The 14834-nt window shown below is 48.2% G+C and overlaps 1 protein-coding gene across 2 annotated transcripts in view; it reads left to right on the top strand.

Annotated features, from left to right (window-relative positions):
• Window positions 1-14834, top strand: part of LOC111961761 (LHFPL tetraspan subfamily member 2a protein-like) — a 78077-nt gene that overhangs the window by 29971 nt on the left and 33272 nt on the right. For both annotated transcript variants that reach the window (XM_023984281.2, XM_070442733.1), the window contains one exon: window positions 8424-8503. The gene's annotated coding sequence lies outside the window, so the exon portion shown is untranslated. The remainder of the gene's footprint in view (window positions 1-8423; window positions 8504-14834) is intronic.

The raw sequence follows: 14834 nt of genomic DNA, 5'->3' as shown, positions 1-14834 counted from the left end.
AACTATTTTGCCTGAATGCCAAGCGTCACGTCTGGAGGAAACCTAGCACCATCTCTATGGTGAAGCATGGTGGTGGCAGCATCTTGCTGTGGAAATGTTTTTCAGCGGCAGGGACTGGAAGACTAGTCAGAATCGAGGGAAAGATGAACAGAGCAAAGTACAGAGATCCTTGATGAAAACCTGCTCCAGAGCACTTAGGACCTCAGACTGGGGCGAAGGTTCACCTTCCAACGACCCTAATCACACATCCAAGACAACTCAGGAGTGACTTCGGGACAAGTCACTGAATGTCCTTGAGTGGCCCAGCCAGAGCCCAGACTTGAACCCAATTGATCATCTCTGGAGAGACATGAATATAGCTGTGCGGCAATGCTCCCCATCCAACCTGACAGAGCTTGAGAGGATCTGCAGAGGACAATGGAAGAAACTCCCCAAATACAGGTTTGCCAAGCTTGTAGCGTCATACCCAAGAAGCCGAGGCTGTAACCGCTACTGAAGGTGCTTCAACAAAGTACTGAGTAAAGGGTCTGAATACTTATGTAAATGTGATAATTTAGTTTTTAATTTTTTACAAATTTGCAAAAAAATAATAATATGTGTTTTTGCTTTGTAATTATGCTGTATTGTGTGTAGATTGAGGGGGGGGGACGATTTAATCCATTTTAGAATAAGGCTGTAACGGAACACAATGTGGAAAAAGTAAAGTGGTCTGAATACTTTCCGAATGCACTGTAATATGCACGTAGCGCTTGCTCCATACCTTCTTTGTCTCCAGTAATTTATTCCACACATCTGACTTCCCCTTTACCTCCTGTGCAAACAGTAAATATTACCCAGTTTCAAGTTTATTTTTCACGTCCTCTGTATCCATTTTGCTGTCATGTGTTACCGTGTTCAGAGTTTGTTATAGCAAATGTATTGATGTGATTATGATATGCTATAGGTCAGGCCCTGTTGGTCAGGTGCATGTGATGCATACATGTGTCACGTTAAGAGAGCAAGGGTTGAGGGAACAGGGAATTTTTTCCCTAAACAAATGAGAGATTTGAGTAACATAACTTTTCCGTCTGAAATGGCTGAAGTTATGTTGCAGCTTCAGCAACACGGACAGCACGAAGCACACTGTTAATGTTCTCTGGTGGTCGCTGCAGCAGGGAGGAGAGCGAGACAACGGATGCTAGTCACACAGTCACTCACCGCCTTTTTTTTTAACACAGCGCAGCAAGTCTGAGCCTGGCCCGGCACAATCAAATCAATTGCGGTCGGACTCCCTCTACTCATTTGTGTGTCTTAATTATTTCATCAAACAGTTTGCTTAAAAGCATCAGACAAGCTCAGTGGATATATTTGATTTGATTAAAACACATAGGATGTGTCTATATATGGAAAAATACACGTTTTAACATTTTGACCAACCGATTGATTGAAAGAACAGACAACTCTTTTTTTAAAGATATTTTTTAGTCAGGGACAGCCCTAATGCACACACACACACAAAGGAAACCTAGAATGCCTTCAGAGCGGACGTGTGAAGTGTGTGTGTATACACCCTGCCAAACCCACCCTGAATTGCTGAACGTCATAACTGTATCAGCCCAGCTGACTGGACATTACAATATGATGGTAAGAACATGACGTCTCCCACTCTTCTTGGCATACAGGACTATGGGTGGAGGTGGTGCCAGTAGGGTTGTTGAAGGACTGATGAGGATTGTCTAGGAAACTGACCTTACTTTGCTTCAGTAAATCTGAGTTTAAGGGGTGCATTGCACTTTATTTTCAAACTGAAAGTGGTGAGAGGGTGTTCTAGAAGCCCAGCGCCCAGCAGGTGTCATGTGATCCACCTGATAGCTGGTGAGAACCTCTGGTAACTTTGATAACCCAGAGGGAAAGGAGATCTGATTGGCTGAGAGCTGTTGTTGGTCAGATGTTATCACCAGAGCAGCTGGATCACAAAAAAAGAACTCTAGAAAAACATGTATTTGTGAGTTGTTCCTTTTCCTCAGGAAGCTGAGATCATGATATACTGTAGCCAGTAAGACATTTATTGCAGGGTATTGATCATTGAACTGCCTATTAAGTAAAGTGATCTTCCATTCTATACCTGATGAACGAATACAGAAGTGATCTCTTAAGTCAGATGTTAGGCAGAGGTTATTGAACCAGCCCTTAACAGAGTTTATTGGTAATGTCTTCACATTCAGACAGTGGAGGAAGCTATTAATGCAGCTAGCTATTCATCCCCCTGTTTCACCACCAACCTGAAAAAGAAGACGGAAACACTGTGTTAGTGAAGATATACATCTCCCTGGATTTTTTAATGATTTTTTACTCTGTGCATCTGGAACTAAGGTGTGCGAACAACCTAAAAGTGCAGAGCAACCCTTGAAACAACCCCAAGGATTCCTCCTTCTAATCTAGTCCTTCTCCCCCGAACAGTAGAGCTAATGCTGAGAACACACACAGTCCACAAACTTCCCGTGCATAACCCTACGCTAATATTTCTAGCATAACCTATATTACACAATCTTGCTGCTGAATAGGGTAAATAAGGACATTTTTATTTTTAATTCACCTTTATTTAACCAGGTAGGCCAGTTGATAACAAGTTCTCATTTACAACTGCGACATTGCCAAGATAAAGCAAAGCAGTGCGACAACAACAACAACACAGAGTTACATATAAACAGACGTACAGTCAATAACACAATAGAAAAATCTATGTACAGTGTGTGCAAATGTAGAAGAGTAGGGAGGTAAGGCAATAAATAGGCAATAGAGGAAAAATAATTACAATTTAGCATTAGCATTAACACTGGAGTGAAAGATGTGCAGATGATGATGCGCAAGTAGAGATACTGGGGTGCAAAAGAGCAAGAGAATAAATAACAATATGGGGATGAGGTAGTTGGGTGTGCTATTTACAGATTGGCTGTGTACAGGTACAGTGATCGGTAAGCTGCTCTGACGGCTGATGGTTAAATTTAGATAAGGAGATATAAGACTCCAGCTTCAGTGATTTTTGCAATTTGTTCCAGTCATTGGCAGCAGAGAACTAGAAGGAAAGGCTGTAACGGCTGATGGAAGGAGAGGACCAAGCTGCAGCGTTGTAAGTGTTCATATTTGAATAGAATAAATAACCTGAACACTGAACAAAATAACAAAGAGCAAGAATGAAAAAACAAAACAGTTCTGTAAGGTGAAGAAGACACACAAAACAGAAAACAACTACCCACAAACACAGGTGGGAACAGGCTACCTAAGGATGGTTCTCAATCAGAGACAAGGATAGACAGCTGCCTCTGATTGAGAACCACACCCGGCCAAACACATAGAAAAGGACAACATAGAACAAAACATAGAATGCCCACCCCAACTCACGCCCTGACCAAACCAAAATAGAGACATAAAAAAGGAACCCCCAAAGGTGCGGACTACGGCCGCAAAAACCTGAACCTATAGGGGAGAGTCTGGGTGGGCATTTCACCGCGGTGGCGGCTCTGGTGCGGAACGTAGACCCCGCTCCACCTCTGGCTTGGCCCATTTAGGTGGCGCCTCTAGAGCGGGGACCCTCGCCGCCGACCCCGGACTGGGGACCCTCGCAGCGGTTACCGGACAGCTGAGGGCGACTCTGGCAGCTCCCGACAGGAGGGCGACTCTGTCAGCTCCGGACAGGAGGGTGACTCTGCAGCTCCGGACAGGAGGTCGACTCTGGCAGCTCCGGACAGGAGGGCGACTCTGGCAGCTCCGGACAGGAGGGACTCTGGCAGCTCCGGACAGGAGGGAGACTGGCAGCTCCGGACAGGAGGGAGACTCTGGCAGCTCTGGACAGGAGGGAGACTCTGGAGGCTCCGGAATAGAGGGCGACGCTGGAGGCTCCGGACTAGAGGGTGTCGCTGGAGGCCCAGACTAGAGGGCGTCGCTGGAGGCTCCGGACTGACGGCCTTCGTTGGAGGCCTCGTGCCATAACTCCTCACTGGAGGTTTCGTGCCACCGATCATCACTGGAGGCTTCTTGCCATGGATCATCACTGGAGGCTTCTTGCCATGGATCATCACTGGAGCTTCGTGCCATGGATCATCACTGGAGGCTTCGTGCCATGGATCATCACTGGAGGCTTTTGCCATGGATCATCACTGGAGGCTTTTTGCCATGGATCATCACTGGAGGCTTCGTGCCATGGATCATCACTGGAGGCTTCGTGCCATGGATCCTCACTGGAGGCTTCGTGCCATGGATCATCACTGGAGGCTTTTTGCCATGGATCATAACTGGAGGCTTTCTTGCCATGGATCATCACTGGAGGCTTCGTGCCATGGATCATCACTGAGGCTTCTTGCCATGGATCATCACTGGAGGCTTCGTGCCATGGATCATCACTGGAGGCTTTGTGCCATGGATCATTCACTGGAGGCTTCGTGCCATGGATCATCACTGGAGGCTTCGTGCCATGGATCATCACTGGAGGCTTCTTGCCACTGGATCATCAGCTGGAGGTTTCGTGCTATAGGATCATTCACTGGAGGCTTCTTGGCCATGGGATCATCACTGGAGGCTTCTTGCCATGGATCATCACTGGAGGTTTCGTGCCATGGATCATTACTGGAGGCTTCGTGCCATGGATCATCACTGGAGGCTTCGTGCAATGGATCATCACTGGAGGCTTCCTGCATGGATCATCACTGGAGGCTTCGTGCCATGGATCACCACTGGAGGCTTCTTGCCATGGATCATCACTGGAGTGGAGAGACACACAGGAGGCCTGGCTCTGGCAGCAGGCACAGGACTCACCAGGCTGGGGAGACATGCAGGAGTGTTAGGGCTTAGCACAGGCACAGGACTCACCAGGCTGGGGAGACATGCAGGAGGCCTCTTCCTTAGCCGAGGCACCGGATACACTGGGCCGTGGAGGCGCACTGGCGGTCTCAAGCGCAGAGCTAGCACAACTCGTCCTGGCTGGATACCCCCTGTAGCCCGGAAAGTGCGGGGAGTTGGAACAGGCCGCACTGGGCTGTGCTGGCGAACTGGGGACACCGTGCGTAGGGCTGGTGCAGTATAACCCGGGCCGAGGAGACGCACTGGAGGCCAGATGCGCTGAGCCGATATCATCCCTCCTGGCTCGATGCCCACTCTAGCCTGGCCGATGTGAGGAGCTGCGATGTAGCGCACCGGGCTATGAGTGCGCACTGGGGACACTGTGCGCTTCACCGCATAACACGGTGCCTGCCCGGTCACTCTCTCGCCACGGTAAGCACGGGGAATTGGCTCAGGTCTCCTACCTGAGACTGCCAGAGGTCCAGACAACAGGCCAGAGGTCCAGACAACAGGCCCTCCGATTTGACACACTTAACTCTATCTGAGAAGTAGTTGGTGAACCAGGTGAGGCAGTCATTTGAGAAGTCAAGGCTATTGAGTCTGCTAATAAGAATGCGGTGATTGACAGAGTCGAATGACCTTGGCCAGGTCGATGAAGACGTTTGCACAGTACTGTCTTTTATCGATGCCGGTTAAGATATCGTTTCGGACCTTGAGCATGGCTGAGGTGCACCCATGACCAGCTCGGAAACCAGATTGCATAGTGGAGAAAGTACGGTGGGATTCGAAATGGTCGGTGATCTGTTTGTTAACTTGGCTTTCGAAGATTTTTGAAAGGCAGGGCAGGATGGATATAGGTCTATAACAGTTTGGGTCTAGAGTGTCTCCCCCTTTGAAGAGGGGGATGACCGCGGCAGCTTTCCAATCTTTGGGGATCTCAGACGATACAAAAGAGAGGTTGAATAGGCTAGTAATAGGGGTAGCAACAATTTTGGCGGATCATTTTAGAAAAAGAGGGTCCAGATTGTCTAGCCCAGCTGATTTGTAGGGATCCAGATTTTGCCGCTCTTTCAGAACATCAGCTGTCTGGATTTGGGTGAAGGAGAAGCGGGGGGGGGGGGGGGGGGGGGGACAGTTGCTGCAGGGGGTGCTGAGCTCTTGACCGGGGTAGGGGTAGCCAGGTGGAAATCATGGCCAGCCATAGAAAAATGCTTATTGAAATTAGCGATTATTGTAGATTTATCGGTGGTGATAGTGTTTCCTAGTCTCAGTGCAGTGGGCAGCTGGGAGGAGGTGCTCTTATTCTCCATGGACTTTAGTGTCCCAAAACCTTTTGGAAATAGTGCTACAGGATGCAAATTTCTGTTTGAAAAAGCTAACCTTAGCTTTCCTAACTGACTGAGTATATTGGTTCCTGACTTCCCTGAAAAGTTGCATATCGCGGGGGCTATTCGTTCGATGCTAATGCAGAACGCCACAGGATGTTTTTGTGCTGGTCAAGGGCAGTTAAGTCTGGGGTGAACCATGGGCTATATCTGTTCTTAGTTCTAAATTTTTTGAATAGGGCATGCTTATTTAAGATGGTGAGGGAAGCACTTTTAAAGAGCAACCAGGCATCCTCTACTGACGGGATGAGGTCAATATCCTTCCAGGATACCTGGACCAGGTCGATTAGAAAGGCCTGCTCGCTGAAGTGTTTTACGGAGCGTTTGACAGTGATGAGGGGTGGTCTTCAGACCGCTGACCCATTACGCACGCAGGCAATGAGGCAGTGATCGCTGAGATTCTGGTTGAAGACAACAGAGGTGTATTTGGAGGGCAGGTTGTTCAGGATGAAATCTAAGAGCGTGCCCATGGTTACGGATTTGGGGTTGTACCTGGTAAATTCCTTGATAATTTATGTGAGATTGAGGGCATCAAGCTTAGATTGTAGGATGGCCGGGGTGTTAAGCATGTCCCAGTTTAGGTCACCTAACAGTACAAACTCTGGAGATAGATGGGGGCAATCAATTCACATATGGTGTCCAAGGCACAGCTGGGGGCTGAATGGGGTCTATAACAAGTGGCAACGTTGAGAGACTTGTTTCTGGAAAGGTGCATTTTTAAAAGTAGAAGCTTGAATTATTTGGGAACAGACCTGGATAGTATTACAGAACTCTGCAGGCTATCTCTGCAGTAGATTGCAACTCTGCCTCCTTTGGCAGTTCTATCTTGTCGGAAAATGTTATAGTTAGGGATGGAAATTGCAGGATTTTTGGTGGCCTTCCTAAGCCAGGATTCAGACACGGCTAGGACATCCGGGTTGGCGGAGTGTGCTAAAGCAGTGAACAAAACAAACTTAGGGAGGAGGCTTCTAATGTTAACATGCATGAAACCAAGGCTTTTACGGTTACAGAAGTCAACAAATGAGAGCGCCTGGGGAATGGGAGTGGTGCAGGGGGCTGCAGGGCCTGGGTTAACCTTTACATCACTAGAGTAACGGCTAAAGGCTAAGGCTAAGAACTGGTCGTCTAGTGCGTTTGGAACAGAGGAGCAGATTTCTGGGCGCGGAAGAATAGATTCAAGGCATAATATACAAACAAGGGTATGGTAGGATGTGAGTACAGTGGAGGTAAACCTAGGCATTGAGTGACGATGAGAGAGATTTTGACTCGAGAGGCACCAATTAAGCCAGGTGAGGTCACCGCATGTGTGGGGGGTGGAACAAAAGGGCTATTTAAGGCATATTGGGCAGGGCTGGAGGCTCTACAGTCACTAACCAAAACAGCAATAGACAAGGCATATTGACATTAGGGAATTGGCTGATTGACCTCTTCGGTTAGCCGGGAGATGGGCCTAGCTCGAGGCTAGCTCCAGGCTAACTGGTGCTTGCTTCGGGACTGAGACGTTAGCCAGGAGTAGCCACTCGGATAGCATCTAGCTAGATCCGGTGTAAAGGTTCAGAGCTTGCAGTAGGTATCCGGAGATGTGGTAGAGAAAAAGCAGTCCGATATGCTCTGGGTTGATATCGTGCTGCTCAGACTGGCAGGAATTGCCTGGGCTGAGGCTGGCTGATGTCCGAGTTAACGATGATGACCTCTAGCAGTGGCTAGTTAGCTGGCTAGCTTCTGATGAGGGATCCGGTTCTAAAGTATAAAAAATAGCAGATCCGTACCATATTGGGTGAGGCGGGTTGCAGGAGAGTATGCTCAGTCCGTAGATGGAAATTGAGATTAAAGATATGTACGAAATATATGCTATATATACACGGGAATGGACGGGACAAAACAAAAACAGACGTCCGACTGCTACGCCATCTTGGATACATGATGCGTAGTGCAGATGTAGATTTTATTAGACAGTACACGCTGTTGAACAGTTTCCCTATCTCTCCAGGTGACATGGCTCCCTCTTAAACCTTCTGCTCAGACTCCTCAGGTTGGGTGGAAAATACCATAACATTTTGTCTGAGAGCCAAAACTGACAGAGCTCCTGGCTGGTTAACCAGTGGTCTCTCTGGAGATGCTGTGGTTTTATGATTTAAGCAGGTTGTTCACTTGGTGTGTATGTGTGCATGTATGTGTTTGTGTGTTATTCTCTATTATGCATAATCTCTGTTCCCTCTACAGATCCTGAATAGAAGACGTGTGTAACCAGGCCTGAAGGGGACCGTTTGTCTCGGACTCTTCTTCAAGAATCCACACAAAAGGTTAGTACATTCAGTATAAACAGCATGGTCAAAAATATGCAGAACAGTAGATGTGAAAGAATTCTGAATCTGATTCCGATTCCAAAATAGATGTATTGACCTCATGGAGAACTTCATTGTTACAAGTGTAGAGAGGAGTAGGCAGGAGGTAGTTGCAGGTTTAGAACTACTGAGTTTATTAAAGCACTATATATATATATATATATATATATATATATATATATATAGTACTGTGCAAAAGGTTTAGGCAGGTGTGAAAAAATGCTGTAAAGTAAGAATGCTTTCAAAAATAGACATGTTAGATTATATTTATCAATTAACTAAAGTGAGTGAACAGAAGAAAAATCTAAATAAAATCCATATTTTGTGTGTCCACCCTTTGCCTTCTTAACAGCATCAATTCTTCTAGGTACACTTGCACAAAGTCAGGGATTTTGTTGGCATATATTCAGGTGGATGATTAAACAATTATACCAAACAGGTGCTACTGATCATCAATTCAATATGTAGGTTGAAACACAATCATTAACTGAAACAGAAACAGCTGTGTAGGAGGAATAAAACTGGGTGAGGAACAGCCAAACTGTTAAAAATCTCTCTAGGGTAGCACCTGGCCAACATCCGGTGAAATTGCAGAGCGCCAAATTCAAAATACAGAAATATTCAAAATAAACATTCATAAAATATACAAGTGTTATACATCGTCTTAAAGATTAACTTCTTGTTAATCCAGCTGTTGTGTCAGATTTCAAAAAGGCTTTACGGCAAAAGCATACCATGCGATTATCTGAGGACAGCGCCCCGCTTACAAAAGCATACAAACATTTTCCAGACAAGTAGATTAGTCACGAAAGTCAGAAATAGCAATAAAATTTATCACTTACCTTTGATGATCTTCATAAGGTTGCACTCACAACACTCTATGTTACACAATAAATGTTTGTTTTGTTCGATAAAGTCCCTCTTTATATCCAAAACACTCAGTTTTGTTGGCGTGTTTTGTTCAGTAATCCAATGGCTCAAAGGCAGTCACAGCAGGCAGACGAATAGATCCAAATAGTACAGGTAAAGTTCGTCGAAACATGTCAAACGATGTTTTTTATTAATTCTCATGTTGTCTATTGTCTTTATAATCAATAATATTTCAACCAGACAATAGCGTATTCAATACAAAGGAAAAAGAACGGAGGACGCGCTCCCGGTCGTGCGCGCAAAAAGCTCAGGTTCATTCGACCGACCACTCAGATAATGTTGTCATTCTTACTAATTTTTCAGAATAAAAGCCTGAAACAATGTCTAAAGACTGTTGACATCTAGTGGAAGCCATAGGAACTGCAACCTAGGTCCCATCCATTTATATGGTGGATAGGCTTTCAATGGAAAAACACAAGAATGACACTTCCTGGATGGATTTTCCTCAGGTTTTCGCCTGCCATATCAGTTCTCTTATACTCACCGCCTCTGCGGTCTGCATGGCCGTAGGGAGACCAGGCAGAAGTATCAAACGACAGGCTTTGGAAAACTGGTCCACAACGACCAGGATGGTGGTGTGACCATCCGAGGGGGGGAAGGTCTGTGACAAAGTCCATGGAGAGATGGGACCAGGGTCATTGTGGAACCGGCAGTGGGTGGAGTTTGCCATAGGGGAGGTGTCTCAGTGTATTGCTCTGTGCGCAGGTGGAGCAGGAGGAGACCCAGATGTCCCAGGCCAAGGTGGCCCACCAGTACTTAGCGGAGAGACAGTCAATAGTACGGGCTATACCCGGCTGCCCCAACACAAGTGCTGTGTGTGCCCAGGCGAGGAGACAGTCCCGCACATCAGAGGGAACGTAGGTACGCCCCTCGGGACAGTGGGCAGGTGAGGGCTCCTGTCGCAGGGCTCGACAGATGTCCGCGTCCACATTCCACACGACAGGAGCAACAATGCAGGACAGGGGAATAATGGGTTTTCACTTTCTCCCTCCAATCCTCTGTGTCATGCACCCGGGACAACGTATCGACCTTGACGTTCTTAGATCCCGTCCGGTAGGAGAGGGTAAAGCCAAACCTGGCGAAGAATAGGGCCCAACTGGCCTGACGCAGGTTCAGTCTCTTCGCTGCTCGAATCTACTCTAGGTTCCGGTGGTCCGATCAAACAAGGAATTGTGCTGCCATGTTTTCAGCGCCTTCTTGACGGCCAGCAACTCACGATCCCCCACGTCCCGCTCCTTGGGAGACAGCTTCGTGAGTAGAAGGCGCATGGATGGAGTTTAGGCGGCAATCCAGTGCGTTGGGAGAGAACAGGCCCTACTCCAACCTCGGAGGCGTCCACCTCCACGATGAAGGGCAGAGACGGGTCAGGATGAGCCAGAACAAGCGTAAAACGTTCCTTGAGTGCACAAAAGGCTTTGTTGGCCTCCCCAGGAGGGAGGTGAGAACCCCCACTGTGCTGAAACCCCTAATGATGCGCCTGAAATAGTTGGCAAAACCTAGGAAGCACTGTACCACCTTTATGTTGGATGGAACAGGCCACGACCGTACTGCACTGACCCTCTGCTCTTCCATCTCCACTCCCGCCGTGGATATCCGATAGCCCAGGAAGGAGACTGCCTGCTGGAAGAAAAGGCACTTCTCCGCCTTGGCGTACAGGTGATGCCCTATCAGCCTCTCCAAAATGGACCTGACATGAGAGACATGTTGCTCGCGTGTAGTGGAGTACATCAAGATGTCGTATATGTACACCACTACACAGCGACCCAACATGTCTCTAAACACCTCGTTAATAAAGGATTGAAACCCATAGGGTGCTTTTGTCAAGCCATAGGGCATTATCCTGTATCCATAGTGCCCGGTGCTGGTGCGGTCTTCCATTCATCCCCCTCTCTGATGCACACCAGGTTGTAGGCACTGTGTAAATCCAATTTGGTAAACTACTGAGCACCGTGCATCTGTTCGATCACAGTGGGTATGAGAGGCAGGGGATAACTGAATTTAACATTTGCCTTAATCAGTGTCCGGTAATCCATACAGGGGCGGACACCTGCGTCCTTCTTCTTCACAAAAAAATTATCTGGAGGAGGCCAGAGAGGTGGACGGACGGACGGAGGAATCCTTGGGCCAGTGCCTCCTGAACGTAGACCTCCATGGCTTCGGTCTCTGCATGCGAGAGAGGGTAGATGTGCCCCCGGGAGGGTAGATCAGGCAGTAGGTCGATAGTGCAATCCCATGGGCGATGAGGGGGAAGGCACGGTGCATGAGTCTTCGAAAAAGCCACCTGTAGGTCCCGGTATTCCTCCGGGATAGGGATGTGAGTGGCCTGGTCCGGACTTTCCACGGAGGTGGCACAGATAGACAGAGAGACACTTACCCTGACACTCCTGTGACCAACCCAACAACCTCCTCTCTGTCCACGGTGTCCTGGGGTTATGCAACTGTAACCAGGGGAAGCCTAAAACTACGGGGTTTGCAGGAGAGTCTAAGATGAGGAAAGTGATGCATTCATGGTGGTTGTGAGCAACTGTGAGCCGAAATGGGAATCGAGGTCTGGCACACCAGTCCTGTTCCTAAGGGACGGTTGTCTAGGCCATGGACTGGGATAGGGGGTTGTAAAGGGACTAGAGAAATGTGTAATGATAAGGCCACTGACCTGTCTAGGAAATTGCCTGCATAACCTGAGTCCACTAGGGCAGGTCTCAGTGGGGGTCCAGGATAGTCCGGGAAGGTGACAGGAAGGAGGACGGGCTGGGTGGATAGAGAGGAGCAAGGCATGTCCACGCCTACCTGTGAAGGTGCAGGAGCGCTCCTCAGCCTGTCGCTTCCTCGTCTGATTCTCCTTCTGGGACAGGTTTCCCAGGGGTAGTCTGACTCCCCGCAATAGGAGCAGAGACCCTTTTGACGGCGGTGTTGACGTTCCTCTTGGGGAAGGTGCGTCGTGCCCACCTCCATGGGCTCAGTCTCGCTGGAGGTTTCTGGGAGAGACCCGAATGGGCGACGATAGGCACGCAGGAAATTATCCAGGCGGATAGCCATGGCGATGAGCTGGTCCAGCGTGAGGTCTGGACGTCCGCCTGTAGTCCATTCCGGAAAACAGGGCCTGGTTGTTCCAGCCTGTGGACACAGCCACCGTCTGGAAATCCAGAGCGTACTCAGACGCTGTCCTGGACCCCTGGCGTAGACGGAGGAGATGCTATCCTCCCTCTCGGCCCTCTGTAGGTTAGTCGAAAACGGCACGGAAGAGTTGGGTGAAGCGCTCATAGGACTGCACTTCTGGACCTTCCCTCTCCCAGATGGTGTGCGCCCACTCCAGAGCCCAGCCTGTCAGCACCGAGATCACCAAGGCCACCTTGTCCCTCTCGGAGGCCGTCCCGGCATGACGGGCAAGGTGGAGGTCACACTGCAGGAGAAACCCCCTACAGTGAGCTGGGGTCCCGTCTAACCGCTCCAGAAGGGGCAGGTGAATGTTTCTGATCTGACCGGGTGATGTAGATGGTGGTGGGGTGGCTGGAACGACCGCGGGGAGCTGGGAAGCTGATGGTGTAGCCTGCAGCTGGCGTACGGTCCCGAGCACCTCGTCCTTGGCTAACCCGAGGTGCTCCAGGCACGAGTCGTGGTGGAGCTTCACTCCTATAGCGGAGAGGTCGGAATGTCCTGCTGCTTCCTGTTCTCTAGGGTCGGTCATTGTGTCACAAGTGTAGAGAGGAGTATGCAAGAGGCAGTCCCAGGTTTAGAACTATTGAGTTTATTAAAGCACTATATATATAAAAGCGGGACGAAACCCAAAGTGCAAAATAATAAAGTACTCAGGAAATAGTAGGAGAGATTCCTCTCAGGAAAATGTGTGACATTCATTCTAAAACTTAACATACATATCTTGCCTAACCTGCCACATGCTGCTTTTCCATTGTATTTAGAACAAATCAGATTAGGAGAAATAATAATACCTGTTGCATAATAATACCTGACCGTGTAGCTAACCTTGTCCTCTCAAACAAAGAGAGTCATAGTTTCCTGTCTATGTTGGTATTGTATTGGGTTCCTGGCACCTGTCTTGACCTGGTGCAATGACAGTCTTGTCCCCAAGGTCCTATTGTCCTATTGTCCTACTGTAAGCAGGTGTCAGCTGATATGACCCACTGGATTTTGAAACCAAGTTGTCTGCCACAAGACTGTGTTAGCCTCTGAGCTAAACCTGAGGAGGCATTAGTTTGGGGGTCTTCAGGTCTCAGGTAAGCTTACTCACCATGTAAGCGTTACATATGCTAGGGGCTCATAACCCCAGTACTCAGGCCAAAACTAGTGTAGATCAGGGTAAACAGTTTACGCCCCTTTTTTTTATTTTGCTCAAGCATTTACACACCTATGCCGAAAAATGCATTGAAAGTATAGGAAACTTTACTTTATTCACTGTGAATGGCGATCAGCGTTTACCCACCTATTTTTTACCACTACATCACTGGCCAAAACATATTGTAGCCTAATGTACTCCAGCCGTTGGGGAGTATATAAGTTCATGGGCTGTTTTCATTGTCTCCCCCCACCCCCCCCTGACATGAAGGATCAGTCCAGTCTATTTATTAAGTGGAACTGGCAGGATTGGGGGGGGGGGAATGTTTTTCCAATATGGAGGGAAAACCATGGTGTAAGTGATACTGCTCTGGCCTGCATGGCTGGACCACCTGGGTAGGTCTTCTATAAAGGGGAAAACCTCTGAAACAATAAGCACAATAATCACCGTTGACTGTCACTGGCCTGGGCAGGACAGAGGAGAGAAGAGGATAGGGAGGTTTCAGAGGGTGTCAGGGGTTCACTTCCTGTTATCTGGAGCCTGTTTTGGTGCTGACTTCCTGTCTCTCTGCGTACAGGATCAGAGATACAGCCTGTAGGTTTCTATAGGGGAGGAATGTTATCACTCAGGTTCAAAGGGTTGTTATCTTTTTAGTCTTAGTTATTATCTGGCCGATTTTTTGCGGTGACATCAATGTGGGTTCTTCAGTGGTTCACCCCAGGAGCACCACAGAAACAGTATTTATGTATTTGGTGTGTGTGTGTGTGCACGTACATGTTTTTATGTACCATGGCATCTTTCACAGAGGTAGTTGTTTATATGAGTACCTCTCACTGGTGGATCACTCATGTGTATAGTAGGAGAGGAGTAGGTAGAGGGCCTCAGTGGCGCAGCGTGGCGCAGGTAGAGTGGCGCAGCGGTCTAAGGCACCGCAATGCTTGAGGCGTCACTACAGACCCTTATGTGCAGTATCAGAGGACTGGGTAGAAGTTGATCCTCATGTGCAGTATTAGAGAACTGGGTAGAAGTTGATCCTCATGTGCAGTATTAGAGGACTGGGTAGAAGTT

The sequence above is a fragment of the Salvelinus sp. IW2-2015 genome, linkage group LG4q.1:29 (assembly GCF_002910315.2).
Source record: "Salvelinus sp. IW2-2015 linkage group LG4q.1:29, ASM291031v2, whole genome shotgun sequence".
Lineage (NCBI taxonomy): Eukaryota > Metazoa > Chordata > Actinopteri > Salmoniformes > Salmonidae > Salvelinus > Salvelinus sp. IW2-2015.
Note: the sequence above shows the minus strand (reverse complement) of the source record. Positions and strands in the feature narration are given on the sequence as shown.